The sequence below is a fragment of the Scyliorhinus canicula genome, chromosome 20 (assembly GCF_902713615.1).
Source record: "Scyliorhinus canicula chromosome 20, sScyCan1.1, whole genome shotgun sequence".
NCBI lineage: Eukaryota > Metazoa > Chordata > Chondrichthyes > Carcharhiniformes > Scyliorhinidae > Scyliorhinus > Scyliorhinus canicula.
In genome coordinates, this window is record NC_052165.1 from 25,397,696 (window position 1) to 25,415,244 (window position 17,549).

Genomic DNA, 17,549 nt, shown 5'->3' on the forward strand with positions numbered 1-17,549 from the left:
GAGGGGGGTATGGGGGAGGGGGGTATGGGGGAGGGGGGTATGGGGGAGGGGGGTATGGGGGAGGGGGGTATGGGGGAGGGGGATATGGGGAGGGGGATATGGGGGAGGGGGATATGGGGAGGGGGATATGGGGGAGGGGGATATGAGGGAAGGAGGATATGTGGGAGGGGGATATGAGGGAAGGGGGGATATGGGGAGGGGGATATGGAGAGGGGGGATATGGGGAGGGGTGATATGGAGAGGGGGATATGGGGAGAGGGGATATGTGGGAGGGGGATATGGTGGAGGGGGATATGGTGGAGGGGGATATGGGGATGGGAATATGGGGGATATGGGGGAAGGGGGATATGGGGGAGGGGGTTATATGGGGGAGGGGGTTATATGGGGAGGGGATATGGGGGAGGGGCTATGTGGGAGGGGGATATGTGGGAGGGGGATATGGGGGAGGGGGATATGGGGGAGGGGGGTTATGGGGATACGGGGAAGGGGGGATATGGGGAGGGGGATGGGCCGTGGGTGGCTTACTTGCTGGTGGGCCCCCAACCTCTGCATCAGCAACCTCCCGGTCCTCAGGTCTGCCTGCCAGTTCCAGGGCTCTCTCCTCATGAACAGTGATTGGTCTCTCGTAAGCTGTGCCCTCTCCAGTCCTCTCACGCTCCCTGTGTTGTGTGCACGCTTCTCCTGTGGGGGGCGGGCAGGTGGGTGGCAGGTGTAAAGGGCAACAGTGTTAGACAGATACATGATTGCACGCCAGCGGTTGGCAGAGGTGCGCAGCACATTAGGGTTAGGATTGGGTTAGCATTAGGGTTGGTTGTACCCGGGGGTGTGCCGCACATCGGGAGGTGTACTCACCCTGGCTGCCCTGACGAGGTCGTTCACCTTCTTGTGGCACTGGGTGCCTGTCCTTAGTGTCACAGCCGCAGCGCTGACAGCCTCTGCCACCTCCCTCCATAACTGCCAGCTGAGGCGTGGGGCGACCCTGCGGCCATGTCCGGGGTACAGGGCCTCCCTCCTCTTCTGTACTGCGTCCAGGAGCGCCTCAATGTCGCACTCCTGGAACCTCGGAGCTGCGCGGCGGGCGTCCATCCTAGCGGGTCTTCCGGGGGGGGGGCGGGGGTTTGTGCTGTGACGCCGCGTGGCGTTCATTACGCCGCATGGCGTCAGTGACGCGGCGCGCCATGGCGGGTGACACCGTCGCGAATGGCATCACGCCGCTGCTAGCCCATTCGGGCCCGGAGACTTTGCGGCATTTGGGGGGGCCCGACGTTGGAGTGATCCGTGCCGTTTTTGGCACCGGGTCCCAGCCTTCGCGCCGGTTTTCCGAGAATCCAGCTCTTTATTTCTTCCTACCAAAGTGCATCATATTTTCCTACATTATATTCGATCTGCCAAGACTTTGGCAACTTACTTAACCTGTCTATACCCCTCTGTAGACTCAATTGTGTTATCCTCACCACTTGCCTTCTGAGGCACTCTCAATTACGGTGCAAAAGTTAGGTCAGTGATCAAAGGCTTTAATAAGCATTGAACAATGGCAGCATCCAAGGAAAGTGTGCTCGCAAAATGGAGTCTCATCTTAAATACTGTTTCCCAGGGGGCGTAGCCAGAGGCGGAGTCCCCCAGGGTTCCAAGCCTCTTAAAGGGGCAATGCCAAGCCTCTTAAAGGGGCAAGGTATACCGATCATCACACCTTCCAACCTATTTTTATGTCATCTGTAAACTTTGCAATTTAGTACATTCACTTCCCTCATCCAAGTCATTAAAGTACATCATAAATAATTGTGGCCCCAGCACTGATCCCTGTGGCACTCCACTAGTTACAGGTTGCCAGCCTGAAAATGCCCCTCTTAACCCAAATCTCTGTTTCCTTTAGCTGGCCAATCCTCTATCCGTTAAAATACTATCCCAACACCACAGGCTCTTATTTTATTAAACAGCCTTTTATGCGGTACCTTATTGAACACTTTTTGGAAATCCAAGTATGTTACATCTACTAATTCGCCTTCATCTTGGTACCATCTCAAAGAATTCTAGTATATTTGTCAGGCATGATTTCCCCTTCTTGAAGCCATACTGACACTGCTTGATTATATTTCTTTTTTTTTTTTTAATAATTTTTATTGGAATTTTTTACAGAAAATATAAAATATAACAACAAACAATGAAATGCAACAAAATAACCCATAACAACCGTAACACCCCCCAGACCGTATCAACACATGTATCAGATCCCCCCCCAATCCCCCCCTCCCCTCCCCCCCGGGTTGCTGCTGCTACTGTCCCAGTACCCTATCATTGAGCCAGAAAGTCGAGGAAAGGTTGCCACCGTCTAAAGAACCCTTGTACTGATCCTCTCAGGGCGAATTTGACCTTCTCTAGCTTAATAAAACCCGCCATGTCATTGATCCAGGTCTCCACGCTTGGGGGCCTCGCATCCTTCCATTGTAGCAAGATCCTTCGCCGGCCTCTTTTGCCTCCTGCACTCCCGGCTCCACCCCAACCCCAAACATCGCGAGTCCCCATCCTGGCATGACCCTGGATCCCACCACCTTTGACACCGTCCTCGCCACCCCCTTCCAGAACTCCTCCAGTGCCGGGCATGCCCAGAACATATGGGCATGGTTCGCTGGACTCCCCGAGCACCTGACACACCTGTCTTCATCCCCAAAGAACCTACTCATCCTCGTCCCAGTCATGTGGGCCCGGTGCAGCACCTTGAATTGGATGAGGCTAAGCCGCGCACACGAGGAGGAAGAATTGACCCTCTCCAGGGCATCAGCCCATGTCCCGTCTTCGATCTGTTCCCCCAGTTCCCCCTCCCACTTAGCTTTCAGCTCCTCTACTGACGCCTCCTCCGCCTCCTGCATAACCTTGTAGATATCAGCTATCTTCCCCTCTCCGACCCAGACCCCCGAAAGCACCCTGTCACTCACCCCCCTCGCGGGAAGTGAAGGGAATCCCTCCACCTGCCGTCTAGCAAACGCCTTTACCTGCAGATACCTGAACATGTTTCCCGGGGGAGCCCAAATTTCTCCTCCAACTCCCCCAGGCTTGCAAACCTCCCATCAATAAATAGGTCCCTCAGCTGTCTGATGCCCGCTCTGTGCCAACCCTGAAATCCCCCATCAATGTTCCCCGGGACGAACCTATGGTTCCCCCCTAACGGAGCCTCCATCGAGCCCCCCACTTCTCCCCTATGTCGCCTCCACTGCCCCCAAATCTTGAGGGTAGCCGCCACCACCGGACTCGTGGTATACCTCGTAGGAGGGAGCGGCAACGGCGCCGTTATCAGGGCCCCCAGGCTTGTGCCTCCACAGGACGCCATCTCCAACCTTTTCCATGCTTCCCCTAACCCCCTCCATCACCCACTTGCGCACCATCGACACATTGGCCGCCCAGTAGTACCCCGAGAGATTGGGTAACGCCAGCCCCACCCCCCCCCCCCCCCCCCATCTCTACCCCGCTCCAAGAAGACCCTCTTCACCCTCGGGGTCCCATGCGCCCAAACAAAGCTCATGATGCTGCTGGTCACCCTTCTAAAAAAGGCCCTACGGATAAAGATGGGCAAACACTGGAAGAGGAACAAGAACCTCGGGAGAACCGTCATTTTGACGGACTGCACTCTACCCGCCAACGATAGCGGCACCATGTCCCACCTTTTAAATTCCTCCTCCATCTGCTCCACCAGCCTGGTGAAGCTAAGCTTATGGAGAGTCCCCCAACTCCTGGCCACCTGCACCCCAGGTATCTGAAACTCTTCACTGCCCTCGGAAATAGGAGTCTCCCAATTCCCTCCTCCTGATCTCCCGGGTGCACTACAAATACCTCGCTCTTGCCTAAATTTAACTTATAGCCCGAGAAGCCCCGAAATTCCGCTAACAGCTCCATCACCCCCGGCATTCCCCCTTCTGGATAGGCCACATACAACAGCAAGTCGTCCGCATACAGCGATACCCGATGTTCCTCCCCACCCCGCACTAGACCCCTCCATCTCCCTGACTCCCTCAACGCCATAGCCAAAGGTTAAATCGCCAGTGCAAAGAGCAAGGGGGACAGGGGGCACCCCTGCCTGGTCCCACGGTAGAGCCTAAAGTACTCCGATCTCCTTCCATTTGTAACTACGCTCGCCATCGGAGCCACGTAGAGCAGCCTCACCCATTTGATGAATCCCTCCCCAAATCCAAACCGCTCCAGCACCTCCCACTCGTACCCCCACTCAACTCTATCAAAAGCCTTCTCTGCATCCAGCGCCACCACCATCTCCACCTCCCCATCCACTGCCGGCATCATGATAACATTTAGCAGTCTCCGCACATTCGTGTTGAGCTGTCGCCTCTTGACAAATCCTGTCTGATCTTCGTGTATCACCCCTGGCACACAATCCACTATCCTGGTGGCCAGGATCTTCGCCAGCAACTTGGCGTCAACATTAAGGAGCGAGATAGGCCTGTATGATCCACACTGCAAGGGGTCCTTATCCCGCTTTAGGATCAGAGAGATCAGTGCCCGTGACATCATCGGGGGCAAAGCCCCCCCCCTCCCATGCCTCATTGAAGGCTCGCAGGGGGCCCACCAGGTCCACATACTTTTTATAAAATTCCACCGGGAACCCGTCCGGCCACGGGGCCTTACCTGACTGCATTTGTCCAATCCCCCTGACTAGCTCCTCCAACTCTATCGGTGCCCCCAGTCCCTCTACCAGCTCCTCTTGAACCCTTTGGAACCATAGCCTGTTCATGAAGCTCTCCATCCCCCCTCTCCCCATCGGAGGTTCCGACCGGTACAGTTCCTCATAGAAGTCCCTAAAGACCCCATTTACTTCTGTCCCCTTCTGCACTACATTCCCACCCCTATCCGTCACTCCACCAATTTCCCTAGCCGCATCTCGCCTACGGAGCTGATGCGCCAACATCCTGCTCGCCTTCTCCCCATACTCATATACCGCGCCCTGCGCCCTCCTCCACTGTGTCTCCGCCTTTCTGGTGGTCAACAAGTCAAATTTGGCCTGCAAACTGAGCTGTTCCCCCAGCAACTCTTCCTCCGGTGCCTCCGCATATCTCCTGTCCACATCCAGGAGCTCCCCCACCAGTCTCTCCCTCTCCTTCCTCTCCCCCCTTTCCCTATGGGCCCGGATGGAGATCAGCTCCCCCCCCCCCCCGGATCACTGCTTTCAGAGCCTCCCAAACCATCCCCACCCGGAATTCCCCCGTGTCATTGGTATCCAGATACCCCTCAATTCTTCTCCGGACCCTCCTACACACCTCCTCATCAGCCAGCATCCCCACATCCAGGCGCCAGAGCGGGCGCTGGTCCCGCGCCTCCCCCATCTCCAGATCAACCCAGTGCGGAGCATGGTCTGAAATCGCTATGGCCGAATACTCGGCATCCTGCACCCTCGGGATCAATCCCCTGCTCAGGACGAAAAAGTCTATTTGGGAATAAACCCTATGAACATGAGAGAAAAAGGAATACTCCCGCGCTCTCGGTCTCCCAAACCTCCAGGAATCCACCCCTCCCATCTGGTCCATGTATCCCCTCAGTACTTTGGCCGCCACCAGTCTACTACCCATCCTTGAACTGGACCGGTCCAGTGTGGGATCCAGCACTGTGTTAAAGTCTCCCCCCATGATCAGGCCCCCTGCCTCCAAGTCCGGAATTTGGCCCAACAAGCGCCTCATGAAGCCAGCATCGTCCCAATTCGGGGCATATACATTAACCAGCACCACCTTCTCTCCCTGCAGCCTACCCTTCACCATAATATATCTGCCCTCCTTGTCCGACACCACCTCAGCCGCCTCGAACGCCACCCTCATCCCCACCAGAATCGCCACCCCCCGGTTCTTTGCGTCCAATCCTGAGTGAAAAACCTGCCTCACCCACCCCTTCCTCAGACAAACCTGGTCCGCCACCTTCAAGTGGGTCTCCTGGAGCATAGCCACGTCCGCCTTCAACACCTTCAGATGAGAAAATACCCTGGTTCTCTTAACCGGCCCATTCAGCCCCCTCACGTCAGGTAATCAGCCGGATCAGAGGGCAACCCGCCCCCCTCCCCCGCCGGCTAGCCATAGCTTATCGACTGCTCGCCCCAGGCCAGCTCGCCCCGCCTGACCCGTTCCCCATGGCGATAACGCCTCTCCTCTACCCTCCCAGCCCACACCAGCTCCTTCCTGGACATTCCAGCAGCAACCCGGTATCCCCCCCCCCCAAGGCTAGGACCCACCCTAGCCGCGACGCACCCTCCATAGTACTTCCGTGAGTCAGCTGACTTCTGCTGACCCCGGCAGCTCCCGCCAAAACCCATCCCCTCCCGGCATGGGGTCATCCCCCTCTTGCCACACCTCCTTGGCACCGCTTCAGCACGGGAAAGAAAACCAGTAGAGGCCACGCCCCCACCTCCAGCTCCGCCCCCCCTGCCCCACAGCACGGGAAACCAGAGGAAAGCCCGCGCTTTCATGCTGCCATACCCCACCCTTCTGACGCAGCTCCCCAAAATCCAGTTTCACCCCAACCCCCAGCCCCGTACAGAAGAGAACATATAAAACACAAACCCCCAACATTCCCCACATACCCCACAACCATACCCAACAGACAAACCCACCCGGAAACAGAGCAAAAAGAAAACCAGCATAAAAAAAACACATGTCAAAGTTGAAAAACAGCAACAGCAAAAACAGCAACGGCCATAGTGTGTCCCCAGACCCTAGTTCGAGTCCAGCTTCTCCGTCTGTACAAAGGCCCACGCCTCCTCCGGGGAGTTGAAGTAGTGGTGCCGGTCCTTGTATGTCACCCACAGGCACGCAGGCTGCAACATTCCAAACCTGACCTGCTTGGCATGCAGCACCGCCTTCGTCCGGTTGAACCCGGCCCGCCGCTTAGCCACCTCCGCACTCCAGTCCTGGTAGATTCTCACTACCGAATTCTCCCACTTGCTGCTCCTCTCTTTCTTGGCCCAGCGCAGCACACACTCCCGGTCACTAAATCGATGGAACCGCACCAGCACCGCCCTCGGGGGCTCATTTGCCTTGGGCCTCCTGGCCATCACTCTGTGAGGTCCCTCAAGCTCCAGGGGCAAATGGAAGGACCCCGCTCCCATCAATGAGCTCAGCATCATGGTCACATATGCCAGGAGATCCGACCCCTCCAGCCCCTCCGCCAGGCCCAGGATCCTCAAATTCTTTCGCCTCGTGCGAACGTCCAGCTCCTCCAAGCGGTCTTGCCACTTTTTGTGAAGTGCCTCGTGCAACTCCACTTTCCCCACAAGGACCACAGCCTCCTCCTCCCTCTCAGCGGCCTGCTGCTGCAACTCCTGAATGGACACCTCCTGGGCCGCCTGGGTCCCAAGCAACTTGTTTGTAGTTGCATTCAGGGAGTCCAGCAACTCAGCCTTCAGCTCCGCAAAACAGCGCAGAAGAGAGGCCTGCTGCTCCTGCGCCCACTTCCACCAGTACTCGGGTGTTCCGCCGGCCGCCATTTTGTCCTTCTTCCCCCGCTTTTCTTGGGGAGCTGCTGCAGCTTTTTCCTTTGCCCCACTCCGGGTGAGCACCATAAATTATGGGGAAAGCTCCTCTAGACACCTTCTCCCACCGGGATTCATCGAAACAGTGCCATTTGGGGCCCTCAAATCGGCCCAAAAGTCCTTAAATAGCGGGAGCTGCCGAACGTGCGGCTTAGCTCTGCATAGCCGCAACCGGAAGTCGCTTGATTATATTTCTAAATGCTCTGGTATGACATCCTTTATAATGGACTCTAACAATTTCCCAGTGACATATGTTGAGCTAACTTGCCTATCGTTACCTGTTTCTCTATAAGAATGTTACATTGGAAGTTTTCCAATTCACTGGGACTTCTCCAGAATTTAAGACCTCTTGGATTATGACCAGTGCATCCATTGTCTTTGCAGCTTCTTCCTTTAATATCCTAGGATGCAACCCATCAGGTCCAGGGGATTTATCAGCCTTTAGCCCCATTAGTTTCTCCAGTACCTTTCTCGAGTGATAGTTTTGTATTTATATCCTCCCCCACCTTAGCCCTTTTATTATTTTGTATTTTTTGAATGTTTTTAGTGTCTTCTACTGTGACGATTGATGCAAAGTATTTATTTAACTCCTCACCATTTCCGGGTGTGATGAATGTAGAAATTGTTATATATTATATTTTATGTTTGTGGCAGTAATGGTTTAAAATACGGTATGTCTACAAAAGTTGTAATTATAGAGTCATAAAAGGTGATATAATTATTCATTCCTACTACTTACCTGGTTACAGAAAAAGAGCTAATGGAATAGTACTGTAATTACTGGAGAGACCCTGGAGTGTAGATAATTTATGAGTATTTAGTCCTAGCTAAATAGGCCAGGAAACGTAGTGGGATACAGATTATGTAATTACTGGGAGGAGCCAAGTCTGTCTACAGTTTTAAGTTGAACAGCAGTTTTGTCAAATGCTATTAGGGTGAGCAGAAGTGTACTGAATCTGATCTTAAAAGGATCTCTGCCATATATCTTTACATAGATAAACAAATAAAATGTTTTGTTAACTTTATTTATAAATCGTTTTTTGGGGGATTGTTATTGTATTTGTTTTTTGTTTGTTTTTTTCTTTTGTTGGTTATTTGATGAAAATGTTGAAAATGAGGGAATAAAAAGATTTTTTTTAAATTTTAATTTTAAGTGGCATTGAACTGTGTTGAGTTGCTCAATTGGAATTAATGGCATGTCTAAATAGTAAGTTTAAATTTTCCTTTTGCTCAAGAACTGTTAACTGATAATTGTAAAACTATTGTTTTCATGTTAATATGGTTAATTCTGTGTTTTCTGTTTATGTGAGGAATATCTATTAGTCAGAGTCATCATTCGGGGGGTAAAGTAACATTTCTTCACAATTTCACAAATAGAAAATTGTTTTTCGTTCTCGTCCAACATCCTAACAAATGTCGGGATCTGTGACTGAATTCTCCGACCCCCCGCAGAGTCGGGGAATCGCCCAGGGCCGGTGTAAATCCTGCCCCCGCCGTGGCCGGAATTCTCAGCCACCCGGGAATCGGCGGGAGCGGAAATCACGCCCCGCCGGTCGGCATGCCTACCGCGCCGATCGGCGGGCCCCACGCGGCGATTCTCCGGCCCGCGATGGGCCGAAGTCCCGCCGGCATGGTTTAAACCACCTCTGTGCCGGCGGGATTGGCGGCGCGAGCGGGCCCCCGGGGTTCTGGGTGATCGGACCCCGGGGGATGCCCCCACGGTGGCCTGGCCCGCGATCGGGGCCCACGTTTTCTTCCGCCACCGCCACGGCCTCCACCATGGCGGAGGCGGAAGAGACTCCCTCCACCGCGCATGCGCCGGTGGTGACGTCAGCGGCCACTGACGCTCTGGCACATGTGCGGACTTACGCAGGTCGGCGATGGCCTTTCGGCCAGCCCCAACGCCGACCGGCATAGTGCCAAAGGCCGTTGGCGCCAGTTGGCGGAGCGTGAACCACTCCGGCGTGGGCCTAGTCCCTAAAGGTGTGGAGAATTCCGCACCTCTGGGGAGGCCCGATGCCGGAGTGGTTGGCGCCACTCCGCTACACCGGGACCCCCTGCCCCGCTGGGTAGGGGAGAATTTCGCCCCAGGTCTGGTATACTAAAAATGGCCCCCCATCATTAATTCCCCAGCCTCGTTCTCTAAAGGGCCAATGTTCACTTTCACCTAATTCTTCCAATTTATACATTTAAAGAAGCCCTTACTGTCCATTTTTATATTACGTGATAGTTTTCCCTCATAGTACATCTTCTCCCTCTTTATTATTTTTGGTCATCTTCTGTTGTCTTTTTTAAACTTTCCCAATCCTCTGTCTCACCGTTAATTTTTGCCACATTGTATGTTTTTTCTTTCAGATTAATCCTGTCCTTAACTTACTTGGTCAGCCATAGTGGATTTATCCCCTTCCTCTTATTCTTCTTTCTCACTCGGATATCTCTTTGTTGTGAGTCATTAACTATTTTCATAAACATCTGCCGTTGCTGATCAATCACCATTTCTGTTAAACTCCTTTTCCAGTCCACTCCAGCCAACTCTGCCCTCATTCCTTTCTAGTTACCCTTATGTTTAGCAGAATTGTTCCTGACCCAAGTTATTTGCACTCTCATTGTTCATAGAATTTTTCAAAGAGAAAATCCACTTTAAACCTCAGCACCTTAAATTTGCTTTAAAAGCAACTAACATTTAAAGTAGGTCACCCTTTTTATTTGATATGATCCCAGTTGATGCACTACCTGGACAGGAAAGTCCCAGAATAGAACACTGGCTCAAAAAACTTTTACATTTTTAATAAAGCATGAAGGAACAGAATCACAGGATCACTAATTAGTTTTAAAAAGGAACAAAACTTTTATTAAACATGAAAAGTTGTATTGCAATACAGTATTCCTTTATTCTCCCCTTAATATAACAATGACACACAGGCTCTATAACTAACATGGAGTACAAAGTACATATTAAGCTACAAGGTTCTCCTTAACACAAAGTCCCTTTTAAGCACACAGAATGACTGTGGCAAATACACTCTCTACTCTGAACCCCAAGTGAATGTTTGTGAATATCTCCTCAGAACCCCGTCCTCCAGATGATTGTCATGTGAAAGTTTCCAAACTCAACTCTCAAAAGCACACTTTAAATCTTGTCTCATAATAATGCTTTCCCTTCGCAGTTTGCATTCCAAAATCCAGACAAGACTTTGTAAATTACACTTTTAAACAAAGCTTCTGCTCCATTTTTAACAGTTAATCAGGTGCAGAATTTCACACCAACCTGTTTCAGATTTCTTTGTCTTAACTGTGTGCAAACGGCTCACAATTGCTTGAATTCTCGATTCTCAGACTGAATTAAAATGACATCAGGTTTATTTTATCTTTTAAGGCTGTTACTATACTTTAAATCTGGTTACTGCAATTGTCTCTAACTCAGAACACCTTGTTTACTCTTCCTTGAATTCTCCTGAACAACACCGTTGTCTATGTTCACTTAACTCCAGACTTCTTGGACAGTTCTCTTCATTTTTCTAGTTTCCTTAACTAACTGCTCTTTAGATCTCTGCACTTGTTTTCGTAACCATTACTCCAAGGTGCGGATTTTCTTCCAGCAAAGCTGAGAGAGTTGTTCCCTCTCCAGCCTTCTCAACCAATTGTTTCTAGCAAAGCGTGAGAGCTACCTTCTCTCTCATTTATTATCTCCAACAGCAATAAAATTAGCTAAATTAAAACTGAAAAGCTTATCTACAAGGCCACAATTGCTAAGCAATGACTGCTGGTTTATTTATTCTTCACACCGTAGCCCTCTCTAAGCACAATAAAAACACAGTTAGAGCTTAACCAACCCTGACACATAGAAACACCTTTGCCCAGCATGACTCTAACCATAGGTTTTCCCTTCCAGGCACAGAAACATTAAGTTCAACCCACTTGAAACTATACCTTATTTCTGATGTTTACCAATACAAATATAAATACCCCAAAACTACCTTTGTTTCCTAACATATTTTACAAATACTTTCGTGGAAATATGATGAAGAGATTCAAAAACAAGACAGCTGTAAAATCTGTTGTTGCTTAGCAGTAAATATACTTCATGAAAATTATCCGATTCTTGGTCTGGATTTCCCTCCAGCTAGTTGTTCAGCCAATATACGTGGCCAGGAAAGCCTTTCTGTCAGTTGGGATTTTTTTCATCAAACTGGCAACTGGTTGCAGCAACAAAAGGGTTGTCTCCAGTGCTTGGAATTTGAAGGAGCCCATGCACATTCACAGTACCGGAACCCTAATTTGAGGTGACTGTAAATGCGAAGGTAGAATTTTCGAAGATTGGTCTCGGGTTTGTGATTTCTATCACATGCCACCATTGTTCCACTGAGTGAAAATCTCTCCATGTTGCATTACATATTGGTACATTTCAAAACAACTCAAGAATTACACAGATAGCTTCTGAAGCTAGCCTCAAAATAAAGCAAATATAGTCATTAATTTTCATATATCGACCAACTTAATTATTTTTTTAAAAATTTATTTTCCAGAATGTTTCTTTCAGTTCTGGCTCCTTCTACACTCAGGTTCTTTAAACATTGGTTGACAGTAAATGCGAGTAGGTATGTTTCTGAAATAGCTCGACACCCATGGTCTGGAAAAGAATAAGACAAAATATAAAATTCATCTTTAGGCACATACTTATATTTATCTTCCTAACTGGTTATTGATTGGCACCGTTGTTCTTGATCAGATACAGCATAACTAAAACTGGAGTGTGTTAGTTGTCCCTGATAGGAAAAATGTGCCCCTGAGGAATATTTATTTTAAGTGTAGTGTATTATAATCCAATATATAAGCAAACATGGTGGAAGTAAAAATGTTTGAACTATTACCATCATAATCAGCAGAAAAGGGCCTTTGGCATTCAATTTCTTAATTATCAACTCAACTTCAATTGTTTACTCAATGTACCTGAACATATGATGGCAGTAAAAGCTCTGAAATTACTGTGATGTAGTCCACAGATCTTTTCTGACATTGCTCATGGCAAGTCAGAAGATTATACTTAAATGGATGTTATATCAAGTAATGTGGCACGCTGCACACAATGCATTATATCGTATTGGATCTTCGACAGACTTGCCCAAGGACAAAAACTGCATTTCCCTTCCTATAATTGGCTCTCTGCTGGTTCATCACTAATTCTTTGAGTCCCTCTGTGCTTTGAGATTCCCCTTGATTCCTTTTGCACGCTCACTCAATGTTTGTCAGTTGTGTATACCTTATTGTCTGTATTTCTTTTGTCTCCAGCTTTTTGTTGGAGCTCTCCCCTGTTCTCTGGTATAGTTTTAGTATTTCTCGCAGTAACTTATTGGTTTATTCACTATGGTTCCCAACTTTCTTGTGGGCTGAGGTATTCAGTAATCGGTCAGGCAATGTGTACCGGTTGGAGGTAGGTACTGCAAGCAGGAGAGGAGACAGAGAAAGGATTTCAGAAAAGTGCTATAACGTGAATTATTTCCTGTAGTTAACTTTCTCAATAATAATAATCTCATGAGATGTTCAAGGTGATGGCTAAAATGATGTCCAAGACTTCCATTTCCCTTCTCTTTATATTGGTTTTGTGAAGTCCACGAAGAATCCAGCACAAGTTTGTCGAGTCAGACAGAAAGTAACTTTATTTACAATACTATGTACACAGCAGGAGTAGTTCACCACTGCTTCCTAATCTAGCTGGTACCACACTGACCAGCTCTATTTACAACAGGTGAACCTTCCAATGATTTCCCCGCCCCCTCATTGGGGGAGCTCACACTCCACCTGAGCATCTCATGCTCTGAGGTGCAGGAGGGGAATCTGTCTCTGAGCTTCTGCTGCCTATGTCTGTAACCCTGCTTCTGGACCTGGTGTGCTATTGTGTGTGCTGGCTACCTTTTCTGGACTTTGAAGCCTGGACTACGGCAAGGGGGAGCGATGCTACAACGGTTGAATGGTGGGAAAGGGGAGCCTGTTGCTCTGCCCGTTGCTTGCAGGGGAGAGAACCAAGAGTGCTTGCCTGCAGCTGCCATGACTGAGACTCGTACTTGTCACTGGCTGTCTTTCTGCTTATTGGCTTGGAGCGGAGTGAGGAGCAGATATTGGTTGGCCTGCTGACGGGCTGAAAGTGGAGTGGAATGGACTCGCTTTTACAGTTTGAAACTGGATGGCGTCTGGAGACCGGAGGCCAGGACTGTGAGAGCAGTAGGGCGGTGGCCCAATTGACTATGTGTACTGCTTGTACCGATGGTGGTTTGTTTTTTTGTTGGGGGCTATTATTGTATTTTTGTTGCGCATTATTATTTTGGGCTTAGTGCTGGGTGCTCACCAGTTACGGCCCTCCTGCTTCAGTGCACTGGGGATTGAGAGGTCCTTCCTGGTGCTATTGAGGGGGAGGGGTGTTCTCTCTCTCCTCAACTGTGCGCTGCCTGTACCTTTCCACTGAGCTGAGCTGATTGCAGGAGGAGATGGAGCCATTTGCCGGCTTTGTAGCTGGTGGCCTGCTTTTTTTTTAGAACAGTACAGCACAGAACAGGCCCTTCGGCCCTCAATGTTGTGCCGAGCCATGATCACCCTACTCAAACCCACGTATCCACCCTACACCCGCAACCCAACAACCCCCCCTCTTAACCTTACTTTTTTTAGGACACTACGGGCAATTTAGCCTGGCCAATCCACCTAACCCGCACATCTTTGGACTGTGGGAGGAAACCGGAGCACCCGGAGGAAACCCACGCACACAGGGGGAGGACGTGCAGACTCCACACAGACAGTGACCCAGCCGGGAATCGAACCTGGGACCCTGGAGCTGTGAAGCATTTATGCTAACCACCATGCTACCCTGCTGCCCCCTGCTGCTTAAAGGAACTGTTTTTGATTGAACTGCGGCCTCTTCTTGTGAGGGGAGGGGTGTTCTCTCTCTCTCTCACAAACTGTGCCCTATACCGGTGTGTCCTTTCCCAGTGATCTGTGCTGCATGTTGGCCGTCTTTCTGCCAATGTGGGGCGACCGTTGGGGGACAAGAGGTGGTTGTGTGTGTGTGTGTGTGCTGGCTTGAGAGCTGGTGCTTTTTGTTTCTCATAAATGCTTTTGGCATATTACTCCTGTTTGTGACTATGTTGTGTTTGCATGTTGCTGACTTTTTTTAGTATTGTTGAGTTGTCAATAAACTAAAATATATGATGGGATACCCAATATCCCCAGCCAATAGTATTCAGGCAGGTTATAACAATTGGAAACTTTGGTAACCCAACATTCTTTACTGATTGTTTTCACACTTCCTTTGCCTGATCCCAAGTGATACATACTGTGGTAGTTACCACTGTTATATATATCACATACGAGATGTAATACGGTAAGGCTCCTGTACTACAGGTATGGGGGTAGATCCCGGCCTGCAGGCTCCACCCAGTAGACGGAGTATGAATGTGTGTGCTCTCTGAGCTGCAGCCATTTTGGCAGCAGCTGCAGGAGGCTACACATCTCTGCTTAATAAAGCCGCGAATACACTCTACTCTCGTCGTAATTGATAGTGCATCAAGTTATTAAGCAGAGATTTTTAAATGATGGACCTCCGCTTCAAGCCAGATCACCTGCAGCTGCACCCTCAAGCAGACAACTCCAAGTCGGCCTTTGCCCACTGGCTAGCTTGCTTTGAAGCCTACATCGGATCTGCGACAGAAACACCCACAGAGGCAGAGAAGCTCCAGATCCTGTATATGTCACAGCATCTTCATTTGAAGCCTACTTGTGACAATAAGCAATTTTCATTTCATTTCATTTCATGAGGCTGAGCTCCGATATCTTTCCCCTCATCCGGGACGCGCCTACGCTGAGGCCATGGCGCTTCTGAAAGAGAACTACACCCAGCAGACCAACAGACTCTAAGCCAGGCACCTTCTGTCCACGCGGCATCAACTCCCCGGTGAGTCTGTGGAAGATTTCTGGCGTACCCTGCACGCCCTGGCGAGGGACTGTGACTGCCAGGTTGTTTCGACCGTTGAACATTACGAACTCCTAATCAGGGACGCTTTCGTTATGGGCATAGGGTCGGCGTACATCTGCCAGCGCCTCTTAGAAGGGACTGCCCTCGACCTCACGGCGACCAAGAAACTTGCGATCTCACTAACGGCCGCCTCCCGTAATGTATGCCCCCGACCGCATGGTGCCCCCCTCCTGGATATTGTGGACCCCACCAGCGAACACCCATCATGGACCTCATCAGCGACCGCCCCCTGCCAACCCCAAGCCTTCGCCGGGCGGCAGCCAGCCAACCTCGGGGGACCCAAGTGCTACTTTTGCGGACAGACAAAGCACCCCCGGCAGTGCTGCCCGGCAAGGAGTGCACTCTGCAAGGCTTGCGGGAAGAAAAGACATTTTGCTGCTGTGTGCCAGGCCCGCTCTATCGCCGCTGTAACCAGGCCCATTGTTCCTGCACCCCCCACTTGTGACCCTCAGGTGACGCCATTTTCGCCCCTGCAAACCACGTGCGGCCCATGGGCACCGCCATCTTGCTTGCCTCAGAATACATGCGGCCTGTGGGCGGCGCCATCTTGCTTGCCTCAGGACACGTGCGGCCCGAGGGCGCCGCCATCTTCCCCCAATAGGCCTCGTGCGGCCCGTGGGCATTGCCATCTTTAACGCCGCCTGCCAAGTGCGCCTGTGGGCACCGCAATCTTCCCTTCTTCAGGACCCCTGCTCGTCAGGCACCTCATCAGGCCGCTCATTGCCTGCATCCGCCGCAGACCAGGGAGGCCTTCCAACACCAGCGACAGCTCGCCTCCATCACGATCGACGAGTCCCGGCCGCACAACCTCGCAACCGCGTTGACGACGGTAAAGGTCGATGGGCACAAGACATCATGCCTACTTGACTCCGGGAACACAGAGAGCTTCATCCACCCTGATACGGTAAGGCGCTGCTCCCGCACGCTACACCCCTTCACACAACTAATCTCTCTGACCTCCGGATCCCACTCCGTGGAGATACGGGGGTACTGCACCTCCACCCTCACCATCCAGGGCGTAAAGTTCAGTGACATCCAGCTTGACGTCCTCCCCAACCTCTGCTCTGCCTTGCTACTCGGCCTGGACTTCCACTGCAACTTCCAAAGTCTAACCCTGAAATTCGGCGGGCCCCTAACATCCCTTACTGTATGCGGTCTCACGACCCTTAAGGTCGACCTGCCTTCTCTGTTTGCAAACCTCACCCCGGATTGCAAACCCGTCGCCACCAGGAACAGACGGTACAGCGCCCAGGACAGGACCTTCATCAGGTCTGAGGTCCAGCGGCTGCTGCGGAAAGGCTTCATCAAGGCCAGCAACAGCCCCTAGAGATCCCAAGTGGTAGCTGTGAAAACTGGCGAGAAAAACATGATGGTCATTGACTACAGTCAGACCATCAATCGGTGCACACAGCCCGACGCATACTCCGTCCCACGCATATCTGATATGGTCAATCGGATTGCACAGTATCGGGTCTTCTCGACAGTGGACCTGAAATCTGCCTACCACCAGCTCCCCATTCGCAAGGTGACCACCCGTACACTACGTTTGAAGCGGACGGCTGCTTTCTTAGGGTTCCCTTCGGCGTCACTAATGGGGTCTCGGTCTTCCAACGGGAGATGGACCGAATGGTTGACCAGTACGGACTGCGGGCCACCTTCAAGTACCTGGATAACATCACCATCTGTGACCATGACCAGCAGGACTACGACGCTAACCTTTCCAAATTCCTCCACACCGCCAAACTCCTCAACCTTACGTACAACAAGGAGAAGTGCATGTTCAGCACCAACCGCTTACCCATCCTCGGCTATGTGGTGCAAAATGGAGTTCTAGGGCCCGACCCCGATCGCATGCACCCCCTCATGGTACTCCCCCTCCCCCACTGCCCCAAGGCCCTCAAATTATGCCTGGGGTTCTTCTCATACAACGCCAAGTGGGTCCCTAACTATGCGGACAAGGCCCGCCCACTCATTCACTCCACCACTTTCCCCCTGACGGCTAAGGCTCACCAG